Source organism: Brachyhypopomus gauderio, unplaced genomic scaffold (assembly GCF_052324685.1).
Source record: "Brachyhypopomus gauderio isolate BG-103 unplaced genomic scaffold, BGAUD_0.2 sc464, whole genome shotgun sequence".
In the NCBI taxonomy this organism is placed as follows: Eukaryota; Metazoa; Chordata; class Actinopteri; order Gymnotiformes; family Hypopomidae; genus Brachyhypopomus; species Brachyhypopomus gauderio.
This window is the reverse complement of record NW_027507285.1, coordinates 18,863-45,000: the sequence shown is the minus strand read 5'-3', so window position 1 is coordinate 45,000 and position 26,138 is coordinate 18,863. Positions and strand designations below refer to the sequence as shown.

The 26,138-nt window shown below is 49.9% G+C and overlaps 1 long non-coding RNA gene across 1 annotated transcript in view; it reads left to right on the top strand.

The window, feature by feature from the left end:
• Window positions 1-25,700, top strand: part of LOC143506332 (uncharacterized) — a 35,332-nt gene extending 9,632 nt beyond the window's left edge. The window contains exon 2 of the long non-coding RNA XR_013128289.1: window positions 25,370-25,700. This is a non-coding gene — a long non-coding RNA (uncharacterized LOC143506332). The remainder of the gene's footprint in view (window positions 1-25,369) is intronic.
• The last annotated feature ends 438 nt before the right edge of the window (window positions 25,701-26,138 follow it).

Genomic DNA, 26,138 nt, shown 5'->3' with positions numbered 1-26,138 from the left:
ATGCAGTGCCTTGCAAAATTATTCATTGAACATTTCCACATTTATTCATGTTACACCAACAAACCTGAATGTATTTTATCTCGATTTTATGTGATGCACCAACACAACGTAGCAATTAATTGTGACGTGAAAAGAAATTGATACATAGTGTTCAAAATTGTTATTAAATACAACTCTGAAAATTGTGGTGTGCATTTGTATTCAGCCACCTGTACTCTGACACCCCTAAATAAAACCCAGTGTGACCAATTGCTTTCAGAAGTCACCTCATTCGTAAATGGAGTCCACCTGTGTGGAACTCAATCTCAGTATAACTACAGCTGTTCTGTGAATGCCTCAGAGGTTTGTTAGAGAACATCAGTGATCAAACAGCATCATGAAAACCAAGAAACAAACCAGACAGGTCAGGGCGAAAGTTAAGGAGAAGATTGAAGTAGGGTTATCTTATAAAAACATCCCAAGCTATGAACATCTCATCACTAATTAGAGAAGCAGCCAATAGGCTCGTGGTCACTCTGGAGGAACCGCAGAGATCAACAGCTCAGGTGGGAGAATCTGTCCACAGGACAACTATTAGTCACATACTCCACAGATCTGGCCAAACTGACAGCAAACCATAAGTCCCACAAGCCATATAGGGGACACAGCAGACATGTGGAAGAATCAGAACTGGTCAGATAAGACCAAAGTTGAACGTTTTAGCCTACATGCAAAACGCTGTATGTGGCGGGAAACTAACACCGCACCCTGAACACACCCTCCCCACTGGGAAACACGGTCATCATCCCCATGAACACCCCCCAAATAGGAAACATGGTGGTGGCAGGATGCTTCTCTTCAGCAGGGACAGGGAAGGTGGTCAGAGGTGATGGGAGGATGGAGCTAAATATAATACAAATACAATCCTGGAAGAAAACCTGTGAGAGGCAGAGACAGAGGATCACCTTCCAGCAGGTCAACGACCCTAAACATGCAGCCAGAACTACAATGGTTTAGATCAAGGTATATTCATGTGTTACAATGGCCCAGTCAAAGTCCAGACTTAAAATCCATTGAGAATCTGTGGCGAGACTTGAAAATTGTTATTCACCGATGCTTTCTATACAATCTGACTGAGCTTGAGCTATTTTGCAAAGAAGAATGGGCAAATATTTCAGCCTTCAGATGTGCACAGCTGGTAGAGACATACCCCAAAAGATTTGCCGCTGTAATTGCAAAAATGGTGGTCCTACAAAGTATTGATTCAGAAGGGTACAAATGCACACCACACTTTTCAGATTTTTTTATTTGTAAAAGATTTTGAAAACCATGTATCATTTTCTTTTCACTTCACTATTTCTTGCTACTTTGTGTTGGTCTGTGACATAAAATCCCCCCAAAATACATTTTAAGTTTGTGGGTCTAACGTGGATAAATGTTGAAAAGTTCAAGGGCTATGAATACTTTTTCAAGGCACTGTATCTTGCCTTAGGTTTGGTCTGTAACTTGGCCTTTGATAGCAGCCACTCTGATTGGTCGAATGTAGGTGGGCGGGGCCAGAGATCGGGATTTTGCGGTGCAAGGCCGGACATAAAAACTGAAGTCTGGTCCTGAATTAAGTGGCAGTATTGGGCGGCTGTAGGTATCGTATTGTCAGGCTGTTGCTAAACTATAAAAGAAGTGCTCAGTGCCAGTGTCCATGCTCTCTCATGCTCTCTGCTCTAACCCTTCGTGTGTGTGTGTGTGTGTGTGGCTTTAGCAAGCACTGCCTTGATGCCTCTTTTACTCCTGTATGGGTGCTCGCTTTAATCGCCCACACCCCCATCCCCGCTCACCATGGTTTGGATATTGGTTGTAATTACTGCCTAAATTGTTCTCTTAATGTTGTATCTGTGTTTAGTTCCAGCAGGCTGAGCGGCCGGGGGGGTGGGGGGATGTGTGTTGCGGGACGGTGGCGTCCAGGCACGAGCAGCACGTGGCCGTCCCACGACGCAACGGTTCGACGTGTGCGTGCTCGTCGCCTAGCAACCACCGGCCGGCTCCGAACAGCCTCCGAAGCGGCTACGGGCGGCGAGTACAAAGCGCGCGATTTCCCGCTCGGCGCTCGGCGCTTCCCTCCAGCCCAGAGCTACGGGGCCGTGGGGACGGCCACAGACGCGTGACGCTCATTTATGCAGTCACCGGGCGTTTCAAACCAACTTTGTTAGTCTGCTGTTAAATCGCCCACGGCTGTCCTCCTTTGTCATTTCCTGAGCGGAGAGGACTGGTATGTGCTTCAAAAATGCCACAGCCGTAGAAAGTGTCTCCCCGGCCACAAAGAGCCCCGTTTATGTCGATGATCTGGAGGCGGCGGTGCGCTGCGTTCTCCCGAGGGTTGGAGCCATCACTCCCCATTAGCAGGCCCTGCTCCTCGTCCTTATTGAAGCTTATGAAAAGACACAAATTATAAAGCGGCAACATGTTGTGCTCCTGCAAGCCTGTCATAATGCGCTGATTGTAGATATTACGGACAGAGCCACGGCGCCCGGCCGTCTCCGTGTCGGACACGCACGCCAGACCGCACACGCATTTGCATTTTCATCCAGCAGCTTCTACTTATTACTCCTAAATTGTTTTTGAATCTCCCGATTCGGCGCGTGCGAGGCTGCATTGAATGCCATTTGGTATATATCATTTGATGTGGGGGCAGCAGAGAAAAGTGCTGTCAATCTGCGTTCATGGCTAATGTGGTTAAGTAGAGCCAATATGGCTGTTTTCACCGGGCACTGTTGAGGGCTGGCCGTGAGAGGAACACACCAACATAGATTTGAGACGGCTGTCATAACAGTTTCCTCACTGCTAGGGAAAAATTTAAATATTCAAATGTCCCATTATTCCTTCTCAACTGCATTGCACTATACAAAGGACTAAATAAAGGTGCTATTACCGTAGAGAACAAGTTCAACGTGACAGTCTTTTCTTTCTTTAATTTCTTAACCACCTTTGTGACAGTGAGGTCGCTGTGTGTGAATAGTTGACATTTTGTAATTTTCTCTCATGCATTTGCATAATTATCAACAGTTCTCAAAGTTTATTAATTAAATCAATGAACTGGAATCAACCAGTCAACGACAAATGAGCAATGTAATTTACTGATTATGTTCCCGATTCCTCTGATTGGATTTCTGACATTGAAATCATACTCAGACCTGTCTCGACTCCTCGGTTAGGCTTCTCACCATCCATAAATTTCTTCAAGGACATTGTAGGAGATGTATCAGCTGCACAGGCCCAACCAGGACCATTTGTTTGGGTTGGAGGCTAGGTATCCAAAACACTCAGTGTTTGATTTGTTTGGGCTGGTTGTTGGAAGGCGCTAGCCCTCTAGCGGAAGGTTCACCCATGGACAAGCTGGCCCATGATGTACTGGTGCCCAGCAGGTGAGCTGGGATCCACCACACATGCAGCCCCGCACCCGCACACATGTGCACCTGGAGAGCAAAGATGGCCGTTTGTGGTGAGGGGGGGGGAGGTTGGGGGGCTGGGGGGGTTTGGTCCAGGCCGGATGTTATCTCCCAGCAGCACCTGGGGGTTGTCGGTGTGGAAACGGCGTGGATTCATAAATCAGAGCCTGGGCCTGACAATGTGTGTTCTGGCTGTCATGGCTGCAGGTGGAACGAGTGAGGCAGGATGTCAATGAAACAAAGCAGCACTTCCTCACAGGCTGGGCTGGGGTGGGCTGGGGGGTGTGGCGGGGTGGACTGAGGGGTGTGGTGGGGTGTTTTCTGGGGGGTGTGGTGGGGTGGGCTGGGGGGTGTGGCGAGGTGGACTAAGGGGTGTGGCAGGGTGGACTGAGGGGTGTGGTGGGGTGGACTGAGGGGTGTGGTGGGGTGGGCTGGGGGGTGTGGCGAGGTGGACTAAGGGGTGTGGCAGGGTGGACTGAGGGGTGTGGTGGGGTGGGCTGGGGGGTGTGGCCAGCCTCCCGCGGGCCTCGAGGGACCCCCAGCTCACGCTGTAGCCGCTGTCTGCCCACCATGAATCTTTCACACACTCTGCTCCCTTACCTGCACACCGACTGGCTTTAAACGGCACAGCACACATAAACCTGCACCTGTGCTCAGTTCAAATTGCGCAGTTTGTCACATTCATCGGCAGTGGCGGAACTTCTCTAAAGAAGTTATTAAACCTGTAAAAGCCGTACATTAAAGATAACCACATGTGGAAAAGCCCAGTGTTTTACTGTATAACGCATATCATCCTGACTGTGTTGATCTTTGAGATTTATGCTAAAAGTAAATTCAGAAACCACATACTCATAATCATAATCATCTGTCTCACTACATCCTTACATGGTCTTCTCACATTGTTCAGATATGCTATGGTAATGGCTGATATAACAGTGAAGTCAAAATGTGTTTATTAGCTTTCAGAGATGAGGCATGTTCAAAGGTATGAGAGGTTCACGTAGCACACAGAGCACCACCCGAGTCTCCTGAAGCACCCCAGACAGGTGGAGCATGATTCACGAACAGTTTCGTTTTGGTCTTTTCTAGTCACTATAAATCAGACATGCTTAGATCGAACTGAGTTAAGGATTGTCATTACTCCGTCAATACCATATTACCATGGCGTTATTAAAAAATCTAATCTGCACTGAGTTAGTCCTAGCTCTGGAATGAATTTCTCTCCTCGAAATGTTGTGGCAAAGGAACTTTGCAAGTGCACAAGTTACCTGACGTGGTTTGCCTGACTGAAGGCTTTTGAATGAAGTGGTGAGCATTTTATTGCCATGTACAGTGAAGTCTGACCGTCCTCTGAGACTCCTCCTGCTCTCCAAGCTCTCACTCAGGTGTCCCGGGCTCAGGAAAGAGAGCCAGACAGGTTGCTGTCAGTAAACAGCTGGTGTTTGTCTTATGGATGTAGAAGCTAGGCTCTCTTTAGGGAGAGAGTAAACCCAGATCTCCTCTTAAACCCCTCAACTGAATCCAGAACTTCTCGACTATCACCTGGCCCCTCAACGAGACTTATAAATCACTCAAATGAGCTGATCTGAGGAGTCCTTGTGGTTTAGCGCTTACGATCTGCCACGTCACATTGGCTGGAGGCTGACCACGCCCTCTTTTCCGTCCTCACGGCGGGTAACGAGCTGCACCGCGGTCAGGAGAGCGCCACCACGGCGTCGACCGGCAAACGGGCGCACACGGCATGCTGGGAGCTGACGGTCTGCCAGACGTAACCTGGTTTGCGTTGCACCTGGAGGACTCCGATTAAGAGCTCATTACACCGCACAGCTCCAAATTAAAATGCAGATTTTGCCGAGCGCACCCCCCCGCGGAACCAGCGGAGGACTTGCTCCAGCGGGAGCTCGGAACGGAGCGTAAATCACCTCCCGCCTCCGCCATCTCCTCGCACGCTGGGGCCAGACATGTCCGATACCACGTCTGGCCGTCTCCTTTGGCCCGAAGCGCGCGTCTCATCCTGGAATCGCCTCTTTTTTTGGTTTGGCACAACACCAAACCTCGTTAGATCACACGCAGTTGCTGCAACAAAGGATGTTCGTAATCTCCACAGCAGATCGCACAGCAGAATATCGGCAAATATCTCGTCATTCCTACTGTCAGTGAGATTAATTGGAAGTGTGTCACCTGATTTAATAAATGATTAACATTACACTAATTAAACAGTGACAAAAAAAAACACCTATTATCTTTGTTTTAGAGATTACTCAGCTTGGCTCGTATACATAATACATGGAAGGAGAGGTTTAAAGGACTTCTCCTACACATTCTTGACGGGGGAGTGTGTTCATACACCACACTGACGCAAATATCATTAATTAAATTTCCTCAGAAATCCCCCGGCTTCGTTATAGCCATGTTAAAACATGACAGGCCTTCAATGTTGTCAAACTGTTGGTCTCGAGGGAGTGCCTCTGTTTGAGGCCAGTGTTGAATAAATGGTTTTGCTTAGTTGGAGAGGCAGAAATGAGTGGTGAGGGGAGCCAGAATGGTGTGTTGGGCGGGGAGGGGGGGGGGGCACATGAGAGACGTGCGGGGGAAAGTTTGGGAGTGTAATGAGAAAGCAGGCTGTGGCTTTAGCTGCATTAATCAGCTCGGAGAGGGCATGCTATTAACACACACGGAGCTGCGGCTGTATGCTCCTCCTGTGACAAATGTGTAATTAAGAATGATTTTATACCCTCTGTATTCACACATTCACACAGAGGGACGCGATGAACTTCTCCGCTGCTCAGGAGTTTGATGGGATGTGTTGCTTTTTTTAATCACCTCGCCTCTTTGCTGAGGGAAACCTGCACATTCTGGCTGGCTGTTGTGATGTTTTATGACACAGGTTTTCTTAGCCTGCTGGGAGGCTGTCTTTGGCTCTACACAGGTTTCCATAAGGTTCATTTCCTCAGTAAAATAATGCTTCCCTCTTGGGGTATGGCGGGAGGGGGGGGGGGGGGGGGGGGGGGGGGGTGCTAGTGTTGGCTAGCACCTGTCGCTCAGCTAACGGCTCTGATCGTTACAGCTTGTTATAAAGAGCTGGTTAGCAGAAGTGGTGGCCACACGTGGGCTCAGTGTGAAGAAGTAAGGGGTGAGGAAACTCTGACCAGTCCGCCTGCCCTGTGTTTGGGAGTGTGTGACAGACCAACTCTCTGACCAGTCCACCTGCCCTGTGTTTGGGAGTGTGTGACAGACCAACTCTCTGACCAGTCCACCTGTCCTGTGTTTGGGAGTGTGTGACAGACCAACTCTCTGACCAGTCCACCTGCCCTGTGTTTGGGAGTGTGTGACAGACCAACTCTCTGACCAGTCCACCTGCCCTGTGTCTGGGAGTGTGTGACAGACCAACTCTCTGACCAGTCCGCCTGCCCTGTGTCTGGGAGTGTGTGACAGACCAACTCTCTGACCAGTCCACCTGCCCTGTGTTTGGGAGTGTGTGACAGACCATCTCTCTGACCAGTCCGCCTGCCCTGTGTCTGGGAGTGTGTGACAGACCAACTCTCTGACCAGTCCGCCTGCCCTGTGTCTGGGAGTGTGTGACAGACCAACTCTCTGACCAGTCCGCCTGCCCTGTGTCTGGGAGTGTGTGACAGATCATCTCTCTGACCAGTCCGCCTGCCCTGTGTCTAGGAGTGTGTGACAGACCAACTCTCTGACCAGTCCGCCTGCCCTGTGTCTGGGAGTGTGTGACAGACCAACTCTCTGACCAGTCCACCTGCCCTGTGTTTGGGAGTGTGTGACAGACCATCTCTCTGACCAGTCCGCCTGCCCTGTGTCTGGGAGTGTGTGACAGACCAACTCTCTGACCAGTCCGCCTGCCCTGTGTCTGGGAGTGTGTGACAGACCAACTCTCTGACCAGTCCGCCTGCCCTGTGTCTGGGAGTGTGTGACAGATCATCTCTCTGACCAGTCCGCCTGCCCTGTGTCTGGGAGTGTGTGACAGACCGTCCAACGCTACATTCTCAACCCAGTCGTGCATCCATCGTCAGCATAAGTAGTGGATACAGGAATTGCTGTCACTGATTAAACAACAATATAACATTTTTGTTACTTTTTTTTTTTTTTTTACTCAGACTATAATTTATTATACAGTACAAGCAGCCGGGAATGTGCATTATGAATATGACCCAGGCATCTGTGAGCAGTGCAAGTTATGATGGATATGACTCTTTATGCATTGCATTTGCATAAGCTCCTCAGTGTATAGCATATGAGTCAACACGTCGTTGCCGTAGATACAGGAAACACGGGATGTGGATGTCTTTCTTCTTACTTATAGTAAAGTGATCCGAGCTAACGAGTGGTGTTTAAATGTCATATATGTTAGAAATGTTATATAAGCAAGGGAACACCTGTAGATCTGATAGCCAAACAGTCGATGAAGAAATGTAATTTGCATCTAAGCTTTGAAAAATGGAGGATGGAGAAGTTGAACTCTAGCACGAGTTACACCTGGTCCAGGCAGCGTCGTTTCCTGGACACAACTGTTAAATTAATTTCCTAGATTAGTAACTGTGGGTCACCTTGTCATAAGGAGATTGAAATTCTTTTTGTGTGTGTGTGTGTGCGTGTGTTCTTGAGTATTGGTGCTGTAAACTATATTAAGCTGAGCAGACGTGCCTGTAGGGTACATAGTTTAGTGTTTTATTCAGAAATACAGGTCTGGTGGGTGGGGTTCGTGGGTAAGGGGGGTGGGGTGGTCTAGTGGGTGGGGTTCATAGGTAAGGGGGGTGGGGTGGTCTAGTGGGTGGGGTTCATAGGTAAGGGGAGTGGGGTGGTCTGGTGGGAGGGGTTCGTGGGTAAGGGGGGGTGGGGTGGTCTAGTGGGTGGGGTTCGTGGGTAAGGGGGGTGGGGTGGTCTGGTGGGTGGGGTTCATGGGTAAGGGGGGTGGGATGGTCTAGTGGGTGGGGTTCATGGGTAAGGGGGGTGGGGTGGTCTGGTGGGTGGGGTTCGTGGGTAAGGGGGGGTGGGGTGGTCTAGTGGGTGGGGTTCGTGGGTAAGGGGGGTGGGGTGGTCTGGTGGGTGGGGTTCATGGGTAAGGGGGGTTTTCCTGACATTCAGTGCCCAGGAACCCTAGATGGAAGGGTGTAGTTTTATGCTTTGAATCTCTGCTCAGGGTTTGCTGCACCTTGTGGGGCAGTTTTAGGTGCCATCACATGAATGAAAACAAATTAAAACCACGTGTATATAATCACACTGTCTAATATATGCAGTATGTATGACTATACTGTACATTATTAAGGTAATTCAGCTGAGCCAGGGTTTAGCTATTCCTAACCTAGACTTAAATCACATGTTTTGTATGTGCATGCTATCGTTAATACAATACTATGTTCTGGCTGTAGTTCTACTGGGTTGGAGTTCAGCCATCCCTTGTAAACTGTAGCATGGTTGCTGGGCCCATGTTTTGCATGGGAACCTTCCGGCTGTCTGGACTGTATCAATATCAGGAGAAGTTCCAGGAGCGTTGACGCTGAACTCCTCTCCTCTTCTCTCAGCGATAGGCGGTTAAACCCCAACCCAGTTTTGATGGACCTCTTTCTCCTCTCTGTTTCCTGCTTCTAAATCCAAGCATGCTCCATATTCTCTCTTACACAGGTTTTCTCCTCTCTTTCCCCCTCTCTCCCTCTCCCTCTCCCTCTCTAGTGAATTCCATTGCTCAGGCAGTGAGGTGTTGCAGGCACTTTGTTGCTGACCGTGGTGCTGAAAGCAACCCCCCCCCCAACCGCCTTCCCATTGCCTGAGTGTTCATTTCATGGTCCATATAACGTGCTCGCCATTTGTCAGCTGGCCGTTAGCATGGCTGCTTATTTCTTTAACCCCTTCCCTTTCGAGCCATAACAAATCAAACACACATTGGTTTCAGCTTACGGCGGACAGCCACCTGCCACTGTTCCTGTTTTACCTACAAGGCCATGCGCGCCTGTGAGTAATATGTGAAGTGCGGAGGCTTTTATTGGAATACTTTCAGCAAGAACACCATAAAACCACAAATTTGAATTTTACTCTAACGGAGTTCAATTTAATTCTGAAGTCTGTAGGAGTTAATTCCACTTGGGTGCTTTTATGTAATTTCTGCATTGGGACGATCTGTAATATGGAATAAATATAGCTGAAACAATGACTTTCTCAAAATGCACAATATTTTATTTTGAAGCTTGCTCTTTTAAATATCCAGGTAGCACAATGCCAGTGTACTGTGTTTTACAGACTTGGCAAAGCTAGACTTTTGCAGGTGTATTCTGAGTCCTGCAAGCTGGCCTTCTGCTAGTTGGATTCGAGTGTCGTTCTGACCTTTGACAAAAAGCTGACCAGGCCCTTCTTTAAAGTTCAGAACAATAACACACAAGCACACTCATTCCCACCCTCTCTAATAACCATGTGCTTCGTATGGACTCCTGCCTTTCCAACTTCTATATTGTCCTTCATGCCGAGCTGAATTTGTGAGCAGGAGTGCCAAACACTAAGTAAATGTGTTTTTCATTCTGCCCACCTCTTCCCCTCCCATCCCTTCTCTCAAGATCCCCTGGCTGTCTCACACACACACACACACACACACACACACACACACACACACACACACACACACACACACCATACACTCACGATGCCCATCGCTCCTCTGAGGACTCCCTGCCTGTCTTTCTGCAATCTCCTCCTTCTGTATGCCTGTTGTTGTCTCCTTCACACTCTGTTGTTTCTGGCAGGTCTTGATAGCAAGACACACATGTGTGCACGTGCACACACATACACACACACACACACACACACACACACACACACACACACACACACACATGCACACACACACACACACACATACAAACACCAGCACACACACACACACACACACACACACACCTTTTCTAAGTCCTGAAAGCATAGCAAGCTGTATAAAGCTTAACGATCTTACTATAACTGTGGAAACAAGCCACAGTATAAACTTGTATTGTTTTGAGATAGTGCTGCAGTAATTAATAGTTATGACACAGGAGTTTTCCCCTGGCACTTTAGAACTGCAGCTCTGGAGGGAAACACAAAAGTGAGGGAGAGAGAATAATATTTGAAAAGACACAGCTCTGGAGAACATTTGTTATAAGCTATTAGATGGAATGCAGCATTTAATTTGCTGACTGCCCCCAGTTGCTTTTGCATGAAGATAAAGATTGAGAAGGAGTTTGTAGCTGCTGAATACAACAAGCACACTGAACACAAAATACACACACATATTCACATAGACTCACATGCACATAACCTGCATTATTACCCAGAGAGAACTGCAAAATAAGGAGTTCATTAGGTATGAGAAACAGTTTCTCTTTTGGTTCTCCTCCATTGCTTTTGGGGGCCGTCAGAACGGAAAGTCTCTGGCGAATAAGGTAAGGAGTCTTCTCCCCTAGAAGTGCTATTATCCAGATGGTGCCATTAACAATTACACCGCTACATTTTCCTTTTTATAATTGACTCCATAGGCTATTAGGCAGGTTGGCATCAGGCAGGGCTCGCGTGAATCTTGTCCAGATGTTCGGAAGCGGACAGGGGTGAGTGGAGAGAGCGGGAGGTGGGGGGGTGAGGGGTGAGTGGAGAGAGCGGGAGGTGGGGGGGTGAGGGGTGAGTGGAGAGAGCGGGAGGTGGGGGGGGTGAGGGGTGAGTGGAGAGAGCGGGAGGTGGAGGTGGGGGGGTGAGGGGTGAGTGGAGAGAGCGGGAGGTGGGGGGGTGAGGGGTGAATGGAGAGAGCGGGAGGTGGGGGGGTGAGGGGTGAGTGGAGAGAGCGGGAGGTGGGGGGGTGAGGGGTGAGTGGAGAGAGTGGGAGGTGGGGGGGTGAGGGGTGAGTGGAGAGAGCGGGAGGTGGGGGTGGGGTAGGTGAGGGGTGAGTGGAGAGAGCGGGAGGTGGGGTAGGTGAGGGGTGAGTGGAGAGAGCGGGAGGTGGGGGGGTGAGGGGTGAGTGGAGAGAGCGGGAGGTGGGGGTGGGGTAGGTGAGGGGTGAGTGGAGAGAGCGGGAGGTGGGGGTGGGGTAGGTGAGGGGTGAGTGGAGAGAGCGGGAGGTGGGGGTGGGGTAGGTGAGGGGTGAGTGGAGAGAGTGGGAGGTGGGGGTGGGGTAGGTGAGGGGTGAGTGGAGAGAGTGGGAGGTGGGGGTGGGGTAGGTGAGGGGTGAGTGGAGAGAGCGGGAGGTGGGGGTGGGGGAGGTGAGGGGTGAGTGGAGAGAGCGGGAGGTGGGGGTGGGGTAGGTGAGGGGTGAGTGGAGAGAGTGGGAGGTGGGGGTGGGGTAGGTGAGGGGTGAGTGGAGAGAGCGGGAGGTGGGGGTGGGGTAGGTGAGGGGTGAGTGGAGAGAGCGGGAGGTGGGGGGGTGAGGGGTGAGAGTGGGAGGTGGGGGGGTGAGGGGTGAGTGGAGAGAGTGGGAGGTGGGGGTGGGGTAGGTGAGGGGTGAGTGGAGAGAGCGAGAGCGGGAGGTGGGGGTGGGGGAGGTGAGGGGTGAGTGGAGAGAGCGGGAGGTGGGGGGGTGAGGGGTGAGAGTGGGAGGTGGGGGGGTGAGGGGTGAGTGGAGAGAGTGGGAGGTGGGGGTGGGGGGGTGAGGGGTGAGTGGAGAGAGCGGGAGGTGGGGGTGGGGGGGTGAGGGGTGAGTGGAGAGAGCGGGAGGTGGGGGTGGGGGGGTGAGGGGTGAATGGAGAGAGCGAGAGGTGGGGGTGGGGGGTTTGAGGGGGAGGTGAGGGGTGAGTGGAGAGAGCGGGTGATGGGGTGTGGGGGGGTTTGAGGGGGGGTGAGGAGTGAAGGGGCCGGCAGGCTGTTATGAGCAGGCGTGCTGATGGCCTGGGTGCTGTACAGATGGACACTGGGAGAAGGGGTGGGGGAAAGAAGTCGGACTCGATTAAATCACCTCCCCCTTACCCCTCGACCCCTCCCCCACTCCCACTACTCTCCCCCACCTTCCACACGATGTACACTCATCACCCCCCCCCCCCCCCCCCCCCCCCATAATTTCACCTTATGTTTGTTTGTTTGTGTGTTTGTTTGCTTATTAAGTTCCGTCAGTCAGTTGAAGGCAAGGTAAAGTCCATCAAAGCATTAATAAATACTCCTTGCTGCCTTCTTCACCCGGGTCAGTTCTGCCCACTGCGTCGGGTTCCGCATATGCGCTGTGGATATATTTGTGGAATCAAAGGGAGTCTGTTGCATTTTGAAGGGCAAACAGTGGCCAGCCGCTTCCTGGCTGCCTCTCTGCCCCTGTGTTCCCAGAAGCCGATGTCTCTAAAAGGTTCAGCTTTCTCTTGTCTTCAGTGTCCCTCAGATCAGAATTAGAATCTCTTTATAGCCCAAAGTGAACAAAAACGGTATGGATTATTCAATAGCCTGCTGGCCGGCCAGAGGGCCAAGAGCCAGTCTGCCGCATTCATTCGTTATTAGTAAACAGATCAATGGCTCGGACAGAGGCGCGGCCAGGCCAGGGCGGGCCCTCAGGGACCACTCTCCCTCACTTTCTCTCTTCCTCCAGCGAAAAATAATCATCTGGCAACAGACAAGCCCTTTTGCCATGGCCACGCCGTGTGCTGGGATCTGTTGTGAAGGGGAGAGATGTTTGGTTGGGCAGCTGCTTTGGAATGCCGTCTCCAAAGTTACCACTGGATTAATGCTGGACTTGCCTTGAATCAACATGCGTGAGGCAATGCTGATTGGCTGAGCGCTCAGCTCTGTTTGAAACATGACTCAGAAACACCATTTGTGCTTTTATGTTATTGGTAGGAGGAAATGTACTTCCAATAAATATACTTTAAAGTAAAGTCTGAATGATCTAGAATACTTTACTGTATTTGATAGTGAGATACTCAATAATGTATTTTTCTTTAATGTGAATACATATCTCACAGAAAATACTTTGGATTAATATGTGAGAAATATGATGCAATCAAAATTAAAGTCGCCAGTAACCAAACAACACGGATTCAGGTCCGGCTCCCCGAAAGATCTCCTTCAAGTAGCAAAGAGAGCAGCCCGGATCCATCCCACCGACGGCTGGTGGAAATATGGGCCAATAAGAATGATGTACATGCCAGCAGCACTGAGTGGGTCTGGGTGCTGCCGTGTGCGGAGGGCGTGTGGTGGCGGGTGCGGTGAGACGGTGAAGGCTCTGGCCTGCAGACACGCACCAAAGGCCTTTTAATCGGAGGCGGAGCAGCTCCGGGCTGATGGATGGCGCTGGGGGGAGGGAGCGCTATCCGCAGCTCTACCTGAACCCGATGCGCTCGCTTCAGGCCCGGATCCATTTCCATCTCTTTACCGTCTCTGCTGCTACTGTCAGCCACTCCATCAGATCTGAGTTATTCTCCCGTTGAAGTGTTAGACAGAGCTGTGGGCCATTATTAATTTTGCTACGATGGCTATGAGAACTGTGCGTGGTATGTATGGGATATGCATTAAAGGAGCAGGGTGCATCCGCAAGGGTTTTTTATTTTTTTTGCCAGGGGCGGGGTATCGGTTCCTGGCCATGACTGGATGTCATTTTCTGCCACACTGCAGTTCAGCAAGTCGGGAGAGTCGATTCTGTGTCGGATTGAACATGAATAAATGGGGAAGCTGCAATGTGTTTGTGGCCTCACGGCCCATGTAGTGTTATTTTAGGGCAGGAACCGTTCGACTGGCAGCCACAGCAAAGTTCAACTCCAGCTTGTGAACGCAGTTGCTAAAGCATTGGGGGGCGGGGGGGGGATTGGCTTCCATCATTACGCTCTCAGAAGACGGGACTGGGTGAACCAGCCCTAATCAACCCACTAATCAGCCAGGACCTCGAGCACACTACTGTCTCCCCGAAATTGGCCAAAGTCAAGAGGGTCTTTCCTCGCAAAGCTCTTTTTTATGCATTCAGAGGCCACTCCAAATCAGAATTTGGAAAACGATGTAGATGGAGATGTTTACCACTCGGGAGATCTCACCTCTCCTTCGGCGTGCTGTGTGGCAGAGTTGAGGTGAACGCCTGCTGTGCTGGTCTGGAGCTCCAGCTGCTACAGGACCATGGACAGCGCCCATGCCAGCCTCCTTGCTTTATTTAGACACCACGGGCTAAGTGGCCCCTGTTCTTTCACAGGGCTTTAGTGTCTGGGGGGTGGTACAGGAGAATTCCTACAAAGCTCTGGTGTTATTACACCCTAGAACAGGGAGCCAGGGACTATGAATTTACAATCATCACCCAAAACTGTTTCACAATGTCCTCATTCAATATTCCAATCATTAATTATTATGCTCTCACATCATTGCCTGTTTTTCTTTTAATGGAATAAAGGTGCTGTGCTACACTGAGCATGCAGGGGGCGCTAATGGGCTCTATTTATCTCCCCTGAATCCTGGAACGTGATAACTTTCTCACTTTTAATTAAGAGCACGGTGAAAAGGTGCGGCCCTGCTACTCAGACAACTACGCTTTTCCCCCAAATTAGCACGCTGTCTGTGCTCAGCCTCTCTGCCTCAGCCCTGAGCTGTCTCTCTGCCTCAGCCCTGAGTTGTCTCCCTGCCTCAGCCCTGAGCTGTCTCCCTGCCACAGCCCTGAGCTGTCTCTCTGTCTCAGCCCTGAGCTGTCTCTCTGCCTCAGCCCTGAGCTGTCTCTCTGTCTCAGCCCTGAGCTGTCTCTCTGCCTCAGCCCTGAGCTGTCTCCCTGCCTCAGCCCTGAGCTGTCTCCCTGCCTCAGCCCTGAGTTGTCTCCCTGCCTCAGCCCTGAGCTGTCTCTCTGCCTCAGCCCTGAGCTGTCTCTCTGCCTCAGCCCTGAGTTGTCTCCCTGCCTCAGCCCTGAGCTGTCTCCCTGCCTCAGCCCTGAGTTGTCTCCCTGCCTCAGCCCTGAGCTGTCTCTCTGCCTCAGCCCTGAGTTGTCTCCCTGCCTCAGCCCTGAGTTGTCTCCCTGCCTCAGCCCTGAGCTGTCTCCCTGCCTCAGCCCTGAGCTGTCTCTCTGTCTCAGCCCTGAGTTGTCTCCCTGCCTCAGCCCTGAGTTGTCTCCCTGCCTCAGCCCTGAGCTGTCTCCCTGCCTCAGCCCTGAGCTGTCTCTCTGTCTCAGCCCTGAGCTGTCTCTCTGCCTCAGCTTTGAGCTGTCTCTTCCCACCATGTGTGCGCATGTTCCGGCCAGGCCAATAGCTCCTACTTCACCCGCTCTTTTGCTCCTCAGCCAGCTGCTGAGGAGCAAAAGAACAGGTGAAATGCTAGCAAGTGAAATGCTAGCAGGTTAAATGCTAGCAAGTTAAATGCTAGCAGGTGAACTGCTAGCAGATGAAATGCTAGCAGCTGAAGTGCTAGCAGTGAAATGCTAGCAGGTTAAAAGCTAGCAGGTAAAGTGCTATCCGGGTAAATTCTAGCAGGGGAAGTGCTAGCAGGTGAAATGCTAACTGTTTGCCAGCAAAGCGGCTTCTAATAATGTCCTGCTTTCCTTTTCCTCTAACCCCCCCACCCACAACAACTCTTGTGCTTAACCCAAGTGACTTCACCCCGTCTCCAACCCCCTTCTTTGCTCCATGCCCAGCCAAATGGAAATTGCAGTCTGCTCTCTCAATATATCTATTTCACCTGACATGGCTCTGCAGGAGTGCATCAGCCCTCTTGGCTGGCTCCTAATGCTGGGAGCAAACATAATGAAACTCCTTTAAGTTGCTTCTGGTTTATTGGACTGTTTTTTTCCATGTCACTTGGTGCTTAAATCACACTGAACCTGTTCTATAAAATCTATAAAATCAAGATGCTGAGAAATAGTTTAGATTTTATATATTTTATATAAATTTTTAAGTCTAAGTGAATTCAGCGATGATCTAACTTCCCCCGATTTTGTAATTTCTTTGGCTACCTTTAAGTAGTGGTTAATATCTGTTTTAAACGCCTCCATCTTGTTTAGTTATAATTTCTTTTTAATTATGGATCGTAAATTTGAGCATTCAGAAGAAGGCTCTGCGTTACGGAGATTTTATGGGGTGCTTAACTGGAACATTCTGCTGTTTGGAAGAGTGGGAGACATCTCACTCTTACTCACCCTCTTCTTTACAAGTTCTCACTCTTACTCACCCTCTTCTTTACAAGTTCTCACTCTTACTCACCCTCTTCTTTACAAGTTCTCCTGTTTCTCGGGCGACCTTCTTGCATCTTTCTGTTCCTGCTGACACTAGTCCCTTCTATCTTTATCTCCTCTTTGTCTCTCTGTTTCCCCTGTGCTCTCTCTCTCTTTCCTCCTCCTCCTCTAATCTTTCTCGTTCCCCTGTTCCTATTCAGTGTGTGTGTGTGTGTGTGTGTGTGTGTGTGTGTGTGTGTGTGTGTGTGTGTGTGTGTGTGTGTGTGTGTGTTTGTGTGTGATTTATCAGTGACATTCAGTGTGGTCCCACTGCACTGTCTCCTCTAAGACAGGTAGAAGTGCTGCTGGGATATGTTTTAATTACAGATTTAGTCAGAAGTAATTAAGCTTTTATATCTAAGGGGACAGCTCAATACTCTCCACAGTTCTGTACAACTTTAAACACAGTTAAACACACACATGCACGCACAAGCACACACATATAGCCTTACTATATGTCTTACTCTCAAATCATCCATACGGTTGTTTCTTATACACACTAATTTTTTTCTCTCACAGGTTATGCACACACAGGTAAATATCTAATTACATTGGCACTAAATTGACAATTAATAACTCTAAATATTTCTCTCTGGATTTTTGTTTTAATTTTATTGGACATTTAACAATATTAGATCTATTAGATAGATAAACCATGTTGCTCCTTGGGAAAAAAATATGAAAATCTTCTAACTTGTTATTATATGCTGAAGCAGATTTTTTTACGATTCACATGAACTTTACATTGGCAGGAACAGGAGCTCAGGAAGCGGCAGTGATATTTGACTACACGGAGTTGCTGGAAGGGCATCCAGCGGTGTTAGCGAGCATACGTCCCCCTAAACGCGCGGTGCTCGTGCGGCTGAGGGAAAGGCGGCCATTCATCATATCGCTTCGCAGGGTGTTAAGGGGCGCGGCCGCTGCGTCCTGCCGCGTGGATTGATCGCGTCGTGCTTCGCGGTGCTTGCGCGTGAGCTAAATGACGTGGGCTTTTTGGCAATCGTGCGATCTTTAAACAAGCCGAGGAGAGAAAAGCGGCATACAGTACACGGTTAGGAGCGAGTGGCCTTGTGTGAGTGAGTTTGTGAGAGGGAGTGAGAGAGCGAGACACACGCACGCGCGCGCGCGCACACACACACAGATGGAATGACTTCTCTGGGATTACAGTGTGGTTGGGGGAGCAGAGAGGTGGTAATTGCATTTTAATTACAGTGTTGATGGTTTTGTGCTCTGCCAGATGGAAGCTTCTTTACAGATATGCGCAAAATAAATCAGCCATTTGCAGCAGTTCCTCTTCCTCTGACGTTCTCTCTTGCCCTCCCCACACGCCCCGGGCCCACAGATCCTCTCTGTCTTGCAGCCTACCGCACACTTGGTTCAATTCTCTTTTCTCCTTCTTTGACTTCTCCATTTCCTTGGCCCTCGACTCCTCTTTCTCCGTCTGCCCCTGGGGTGCCGGGAAGACCCTCAAAGCTCGTGCGCCTCAAGGTCAGAGACGGAGTCTTGTTGCAGCGGCCGTGTTCTTGGGCCCAGCAGTGTTCACGAGACAGTGTTTGTGCATTCATCTCACTTAGATTTAAAAAACAGGAAAATGCTAGTTACTTGTATTTTTGAGCTGCATTTACCCCATGGACATATTTGTCGGGCATAATGAGTAATGTATTATTTTGCTAAAAGCAGCGGTCTGTGGGAGCCAGCACATTGTACAGAAGCTTACGAGGGCCAAAAAATATTTGTGCTCTTACGTAAAAAGCCCAGCAGTTGTAATAAAATGTTTCTGCCTTTGAACAGTATATCAGGAGGCTTGCAGTTGGCTACTTCTTCATTTATGTAATTCTTTGACACCTAGTAGCTCTTTGCTTTGGCCAAATAATTTATTTCATTTATTCTGTTGCTTTCTTTGCTTGCTCCTCCATTTGTGCGAAGGTTTCGTCAAACAAAGTTTGGTTTTCTGATTATAAATGAGCTGGTGCGCCAGCCCCGTGCATCAGCCCCGTGCATCAGCCCCGTGCATCAGCCCCGTGCACCAGCCCTGTGCACCAGCCCCGTGCATCAGCGCAGAGAAAGCACCAAGTTATGCTAGGACCCCAGAGCTGGGGGCTGGTTCTTGCGCCCTGGGGGCTTGTTTTTGTGCCCCGGGGGCTTTAGTTCAGGCCCCAGCTCCCCATCTCACAGGCGGGATCACCTGTGGCTACTTTCTGTTCTTAACTAACTGTCTGTGGGAGATAAGGTGTGTGTGATAAGGCGTCTGAGGGGGAGACGCCCCCACCTAGGCACGGAGCTGTAGCTGGGAGGCAAATGTGTCTATATATCACAAGCAAGCGTGGCTGCAGAGAAGCTGATAGCAACTTAATAGCTTTATGATAGGAGTAGGGGAAAAATGGCTAACTGTCTCCCTTCTCCCTGGATGGTGTCTGCACAGACGTCTCAGAGCGCACGTGTGTGCACACAGACACAGAAAGTCACCGGCCTCTCGTCCAAAGGCATGCGTGTTTTTTTCACCTTCTCTCTCCTCTCTGGTAAAAAGAAAAGGTCAGTTCAATCTCTGCTCGAGCTTATCACACTTTCCCGGGCGTTAACTGACAATTTCTATACCGGCTAACTAATGCCCGCCTCACAATTAATGTTTCCAAAGCCCGTTGGAGCCAGAGATATGTGCACTCGTCTGTGGCGGCAGGACTCCTAAAAAAAGCTTAATGGTATTCGCATACAGGTCATTTTAATATATTCATCAATTACAACAGGGTTCATTTTAGTGTAGCCGCTAGCTACTGTGCACACGGCCATATTTTCAAGAATATTACAGTCGCTACACTTTCCTGGGTGTAAAAGCCGGGAGGGTAATTTGCTGAGAAATTACCTATGTTGCCTTGTAATGTAAGCTGGCCAGTGCAATTTTACAACACAATGGCGCAAGTGCACAGCGTACCGCCTGCTCTGTTCTGCCACCAGTTGAGCCACGCAGCACGGACGCCAACGCCGCCGCACCCCCACCAGCTGGCGGACGACCCCCCCGACCGTCCCGCCAACGAAGGTCAAACGAAGGTCAACAGTCTCAGGCGTGATAACGGCTGGCCGAGGTCTAGACGCTCGGCCACAGCAGTAGGGGTGTGTGTCACCTGCGCATCGACACCTGATTCTCTTCCTTTATTTTGAATCAAGGGGTGCACGGATTACGTCGAGAAGGTCCATGTCTGCATTATGTTCTTCAGGCAAATCTGTAGATCTGTAGTGCCATCTGTTTGCGTAAGGCTTGGTTGTGGGATTAAGAAGAAAGAGTTCCCCTCCTGCTATGGGCAACACATTGGCCTGTATGTTCAGATTACCATTGACTGGACTCCTAATGACCCAGCCGTGCAATAGCTGAGACGTCGCTGTCTGCAGAGATGCTTTACTGTTGGAAACCTTTGCTGAAGGGCCATGCAGCTTTGCGCAAAAAAAAACAAAAAACAGTTTAATCCAACACGTATGCGCATGGTTGGCGTCGAGACCTGAAATAGAAGGCCGGGTCCCGGTGGGGTCCCACACAGCACTCCTGATTAGCAGCTACGGAGGAAGAGGAGGGAAGTGCTGCTTCAGTAATGAAGGCCCGCTACCAGGCCATCGGCACCGCACCGCCTCACTCAGGGTGCCTCCCACCCTGGACCACGGCGCACTGCGCTTCCGCTGCGAGCAATTTCCACACGCTCCAGTCATCCTGCCCCCCGTGTCTGCCCACGTACGGCAGCGCTGTTCAGGGGACGGAGGGGGGCGGGGACGGAAGCGCAGTGGCTCCGCCTTCCAGCGCGCTGCTTCCATACATGGGCATTTAGGTCGGGCTCGGGTATGTTCTTACACCCTTAGTTTACAGCACCGGATCAAAGAACTGAGAAATGTACACACACACACACACACACACACACACACACACACACACACACACACACACACACACACACACACACACACACACACACCATTTGTCCATTATCGTTTGGCAGTGAAATGAAGGGAGAGTGTAACCCGCTTCTCAGTCACACCTCCCTTGTACACACACATCAGAAAAGTCAGAGAGCTATAATGCTCTGATAAATGTGACCACTCCTGTTTTGTGTGTGTGTGTGTGTGTGTGTGTGTGTGTGTGTGTGTGTGTGTGTGTGTGTGTGTGTGTGTGTGTGTGTGTGCGCGTGCTTAACACTTGTTGGTTTTGTGTGCAGACTCATACAGGTTTTTCTTAGTTTCTCATATGAAGAATGACTTACTCATTCATTTACTCCCTCTGTCTCTCTATCTCTGTGTTTCTCTGCCTTCCTTTGTCTCTCAAACATGCGGATGATAAACTCAGGAAGTGCATATTTCATTTCCTGTCAGGGCCGCACCTCCTCCTCCTCCTCTTCTCCTCTTCTCCTTTTCCTCTGGTTGGAGCAGAGTGCAGATGTCCAGCCATGTCATCAGTTTTCATCAGCTGCCTGCTCCTCACCTCCCTGTGTCTCTCCTCCCTGTGTCTCTCCTCCCGTCTCCTCCCTGTGTCTCACCTCCCTATGTCTCTCCTCCCTGTGTCTCTCCTTCCTGTGTCTCTCCTCCCGTCTCCTCCCTGTGTCTCACCTCCCTGTGTCTCTCCTCCTGTCTCCTCCCTGTGTCTCTCCTTCCTGTGTCTCTCCTCCCTGTGTCTCTCCTCCCGTCTCATTCCTGTGTCTCTCCTCCCTGTGTCTCTCCTCCCGTCTCCTTCCTGTGTCTCTCCTCCCTACATCTCCTTCCTGCGTCTCCTCCCTGTGTCTCTCCTCCCGTCTCCTTCCTGCCTCTTCTCCCTGTGTCTCTTCTCCCTGTGCCTCTCCACCCTACATCTCCTCCCTGTGTCTCTCCTCTCTATGTCTCCTTCCTGCCTCTCCTCCCTGTGTCTCTCCTCCTGTCTCCTTCCTGCGTCTCCTCCCTGTTTCTCTTCTCCCTGTGTCTCTCCACCCTACATCTCCTTCCTGCCTCTCCTCCCTGTCTCTCCTCCCCACATCTCCTCCCTGTCTCCCTCCCTCCTTCCTGAGACCTGCCCCAGTCCTTCTCCCCCATCACACAGGTGTATTAGTAGCACTGTGACAGAGCCCTCATTCACTCTAGCCTGTGCTACTGTGCCTGGCCGTGTCCGTGCCGCCTCAGAAACTCCATGTGATCTGATGTGCTTTAATCCTATTTCTTCACTCGCATTACAAGGCTGTTTATGATGGCTTATCCCTGAGCCCGCCACATCTCAGCTTAAGGGTTGACATTTATTTATTACATTTTTTATTAATAATATAATCATCTTTTTTTCCGTGTAGATTTGTGACCGGGTTGTTCGCTCGTACATGAACATGCACAGAAATGCCGTGGCATACTCTGCATCTGGACTCGATTCACTGGGCGCACTGCCTCCCCCTGTCCACTCTCAGACTGTGTGTGTGTGTGTGTGTGTGTGTGTGTGTGTGTGTGTGTGTGTGTGTGTGTGTGTGTGTGTGTGCCTGGGGAGATGGCAGGGCTGTGCGTGCATATTGAGGCGCGCTGTTTCTCCTGATGATTTATTGCCTCTTTTACAGATCCTGCCTGGCACTTAGTTGAGTCACATTCAAAACTACATGCCACCAAAAAACAAGGCCTGACATTTGGGTGTGCGGTGTGTGTGTGTGTGTGTGTGTGTGTGTGTGTGTGTGTGTGTGTGTGTGTGTGTGTGTGTGTGTGTGTGTGTGTGTGTGTGTGTGTGTGTGTGTGTGTGTGTGTGTGTGTGCGTACACGTGTGTGTGATTCTATTTATGCATATAGCCACAGCACTGGGTACAGGCTAACACGCTAGATTGGTGTGCATCCCTGTCTGTGTGTGTGAGCATGTTTACTAAAGTCTAATAACAGCACTCCTTATGTCTTATGTACCTGCCGCTTATCTGTCGTTTACAAGAGCAATCTATACAACCAGCTCCTGCTCTCTCTCTCTCTCTCTCTCTCTCTCTCTCTCTCTCACTCTCTCTCTGTTTCCCTCTCAATATAGGAGCAGGCTACGGATAATAAGCGTAAAGGGGGATCTGGCCTGTGCTATTCCATGTGCGGAGTGCACACCATTGCCTGTGTACCCGAGGTCAGAGTCAATTTCAAAAGGAGCATTCAGTCTGTATCAGAGTCCAGACCTTCACACTCTCAATCATAAAGCTCGGCTATAAGTGTGCGGGGCCAGAGTTTATCAACACACACACTGCCTAATCCCACACTAGATTGGATTTTAAAATGGGAGGAGCTCCAGTCCTAGGAGCACAGTACCATGAGTATAGTATTAAGTGGACAGTGAGGGCTTGTAGTGTACAGCGATAAGATTAAACATGAGTGCTTGTTGGCTGTGTGTATGTGCGTGCGTGTGTGTGTGCGCGTGTGTGTGCGCGTGTGTGTGTGTGTGTGTGCGTGTGTGCGTGCGTGCGCGCGTGCGTGCGTGCGTGCGTGCGTGCGTGCGTGTGTGTGTGTGTGTGTGTGTGTGTGTGTGTGTGTGTTTTCATGGACTGGGTCGATTCACAGATGAGTAGAATGTTCTGATTCTTCCTCTGTAATGTAGAGCTTGTGGTGTAAACAGTGGTGAAATGCATACAATGTTTATTGACAACAGTGTGACTCCATATATACGTGTGTGTGTGTGTGTGTGTGTGTGTGTGTGTGTGTGTGTGTGTGTGTGTGTGTGTGAGAGGGAGAGCCTGAGGGAGAGAGGATCTGTTTGTTGTAAGATGGACCCCCTTGCTCTCTTGGCCTGGGCTTCCCATCATGCCTTGCCCTGATCTCACCCTGTTGATGTGTGTTGCTATTGGCCATGGCAGCTGTCTCGCCTCCTTCACACAGATGCATGCAGCTTGTCTTATTTACTGCCCGCCCTAAGGACCCCACATACAGCTTTATTCACACTCCTTCCTCCTCTAACACTCTCTCTCTCTCTCTCTCTCTCTCTCTCTCTCTCTCTCACTTGCTCTGTCAGTTGCTACAGTTTTTTGCTGGGTTACTGTGCACTGAGATATTTTGCTCCTGTGTGCAGATGTCGTAGTTGTCATATTTACAATATTTGAATTACACCCATCTCCACCTTAATAATACCCACTGAGTGGTGATGCAAGTCTAGATGGTGGCTGACAAACTGCGTCTCCGCTGGTGGACGTCACACACCGCTGTGATGACACACTTATCAAAAATACACACACCTCATGAACTGAGCAGTAATAGGTGTAAGGTAGGCTGTGGCTGGCAGCTGTGCTCTGAACTGGCTACAGCTAGGTACAGTGAAGGGTGTGCCACTGTGTCACATGACCTCTCCGCCACTTCTCTCTGACAATAAGCTGCCATGTCGTTCTTACCCAGTGATCGTGTCTGTTAAGTATCATCTTTAGAAACTTTTCCGTACTGGTGTGTGTGTGTAGTGGCAGGTGCATTCCTGATCCCAGATCAGTCCAGATCATCTCCTTTTATCAGGCTGGCAGGCCACCTCACTCCTTGGGCCTCCCTTCACCCGCCCTGTCCCTCTCTTCAGCCCCGTGGAGTCCAGCTCTAATCAGCAAGTTCCCCCTCTCACTTTTCTCTGGACCGAGGATCCCTCTGGCCGTCAGCTGAGCTGCCGACTGGAGCGGTGTTTTTACTTCAGTGAAGTACCGTTCTGCCTTCTTCAACTCGGGACACGTCAGTACGGACTTTCTCCTCTCTCTCTCTCTCTCTGAGTCTCCGCCATTGTGCACGCAAGAAAAAAAAAAAACGAGGCGTTCAGCTCCTCTTAGTTATATGATAGGGCACAATTGAGCAGACGCACGTTTCATTGATAGATGAAAAACAAAAAGAAATGAAAGCGAGATTGTAAAAGTGAAACTTGAGACTGACACTCACGGGGCTGTACTGCAGTGCGCTGTCCTTGGTCCTGAAAATGCTTGTAGTAAAAAAGCTTTTTCTGTTATTTATGTGATATTGCACAATTTATGAGACACGAATTTCACTGAAGGACAAAAACAAAAAGGAATAAAAGTGTGATTGTAAAAGTGAAACTTGAGACAGATACTAATATATATAACTATGTAATAAATATATATGTATATGGACACACTGCAGTGAGCTGTCCTTGGTCCTGAAAATGGCTCCTCTCAATTCTGCTAAAAAGCATTCGGCTGACTTCTGTATAAATTACATGAAATTGAGATAATTTCCTTGTCAAAGGATCCATGCTGAAGTGATGGGCTTGAGTTGAGAGAGAAAGAGATAGAGGGAGAAAGAGATAGAGACAGAGGGAGATGGAGATAGAGATAAAGGGAGATATAGACAGAGGGAGATAGAGATAGAGGGAGATGGAGATAAAGGGAGATAGAGACAGAGGGAGATGGAGATAGAGATAAAGGGAGATAGAGACAGAGGGAGAAAGATAGAGATAGAAGGAGATAGAGACAGAGGGAGAAAGAGATAGATAGAGATAGAGAGATAGAGACAGGGAGATAGAGATAGAGACAGGGAGATAGAGATAGAGACAGAGGGAGATAGAGATAGAGACAGAGGGGGATAGAGATAGAGACAGAGGGAGATAGAGATAGAGACAGAGGGAGATAGAGACAGGGAGATAGAGATAGAGACAGAGGGAGATAGAGATAGAGACAGAGGGGGATAGAGATAGAGACAGAGGGAGATAGAGACAGAGGGAGATAGAGATAGAGACAGAGGGAGATAGAGATAGAGACAGAGGGAGATAGAGATAGAGACAGAGGGAGATAGAGATAGAGACAGAGGGAGATAGAAATAGAGGGAGATACTCCTCTCCCCACTCCTCCTCTCCTCCACTCCTCTTCCCACTCCTCCTCTCCTCCACTGCTCTCCTCCACTTCTCTCTCTGCAGACACTTAGCTTGGCGCTGGCCTCGGATGGCGTTCCAAGCTCTGTGGGTCAGAGCCGCTTTAGCGGACCCGCCGTGCCAGGACGGCCGGCCGGCTGCCGGAGCCTGAGCGGCTGTGCCAAGACGAGCCTGGTAGGAACAGGCAGCTGGAGCTGTGCCCACTCTCACCAGACTCATCTGTGCCTCGATGCCTCTGCACGACTGCAGCACTGAAGACGAGAGGCAGCCTCTTAGTGGCTGAGACCCACGTTACTTCTCGCTCCTGAAGGAGCCGTTTTCCCCTCAAGTATGCTGATTTTTTGCCTTTGCAAAAATAAAAATGTCACAGCCCTTATTTCTTGACTCATTGGATTTGGCACTGTATGGTTTAAATCAAGAGTCCAGATTGATCAACCAGTCTAATTATTATTGTTGGCTACGTCTGACAGGGAAGAAATAAGGAAATACTGCAGCCTTGTTTCTCTGCTCTTCCTTGTTCTTTCTCTCTCTCTCTCTCTCTCTCTCTCTCTCTCTCTCTCTCTCTCTGTCTCTGACATGTTCAGCTTTTGTTGTTTAACTTGTCATGCCCCATGAGTTCCCACTCTGACCAAACTTTCAAGCAAAGTCATACAAGAAGCAGCACACAACTCCAGAGCTCTTTTCAGTCCCTCACACCACTTCTCAGTTCTTTACAGAGCAGCAGAGTGCCTCACAGGGCATCACAATCCCTCACTGTGCCTCACAGGGCATCACAGGACATCACAGTCCCTCACTGTGCCTCAAAGCACATCAC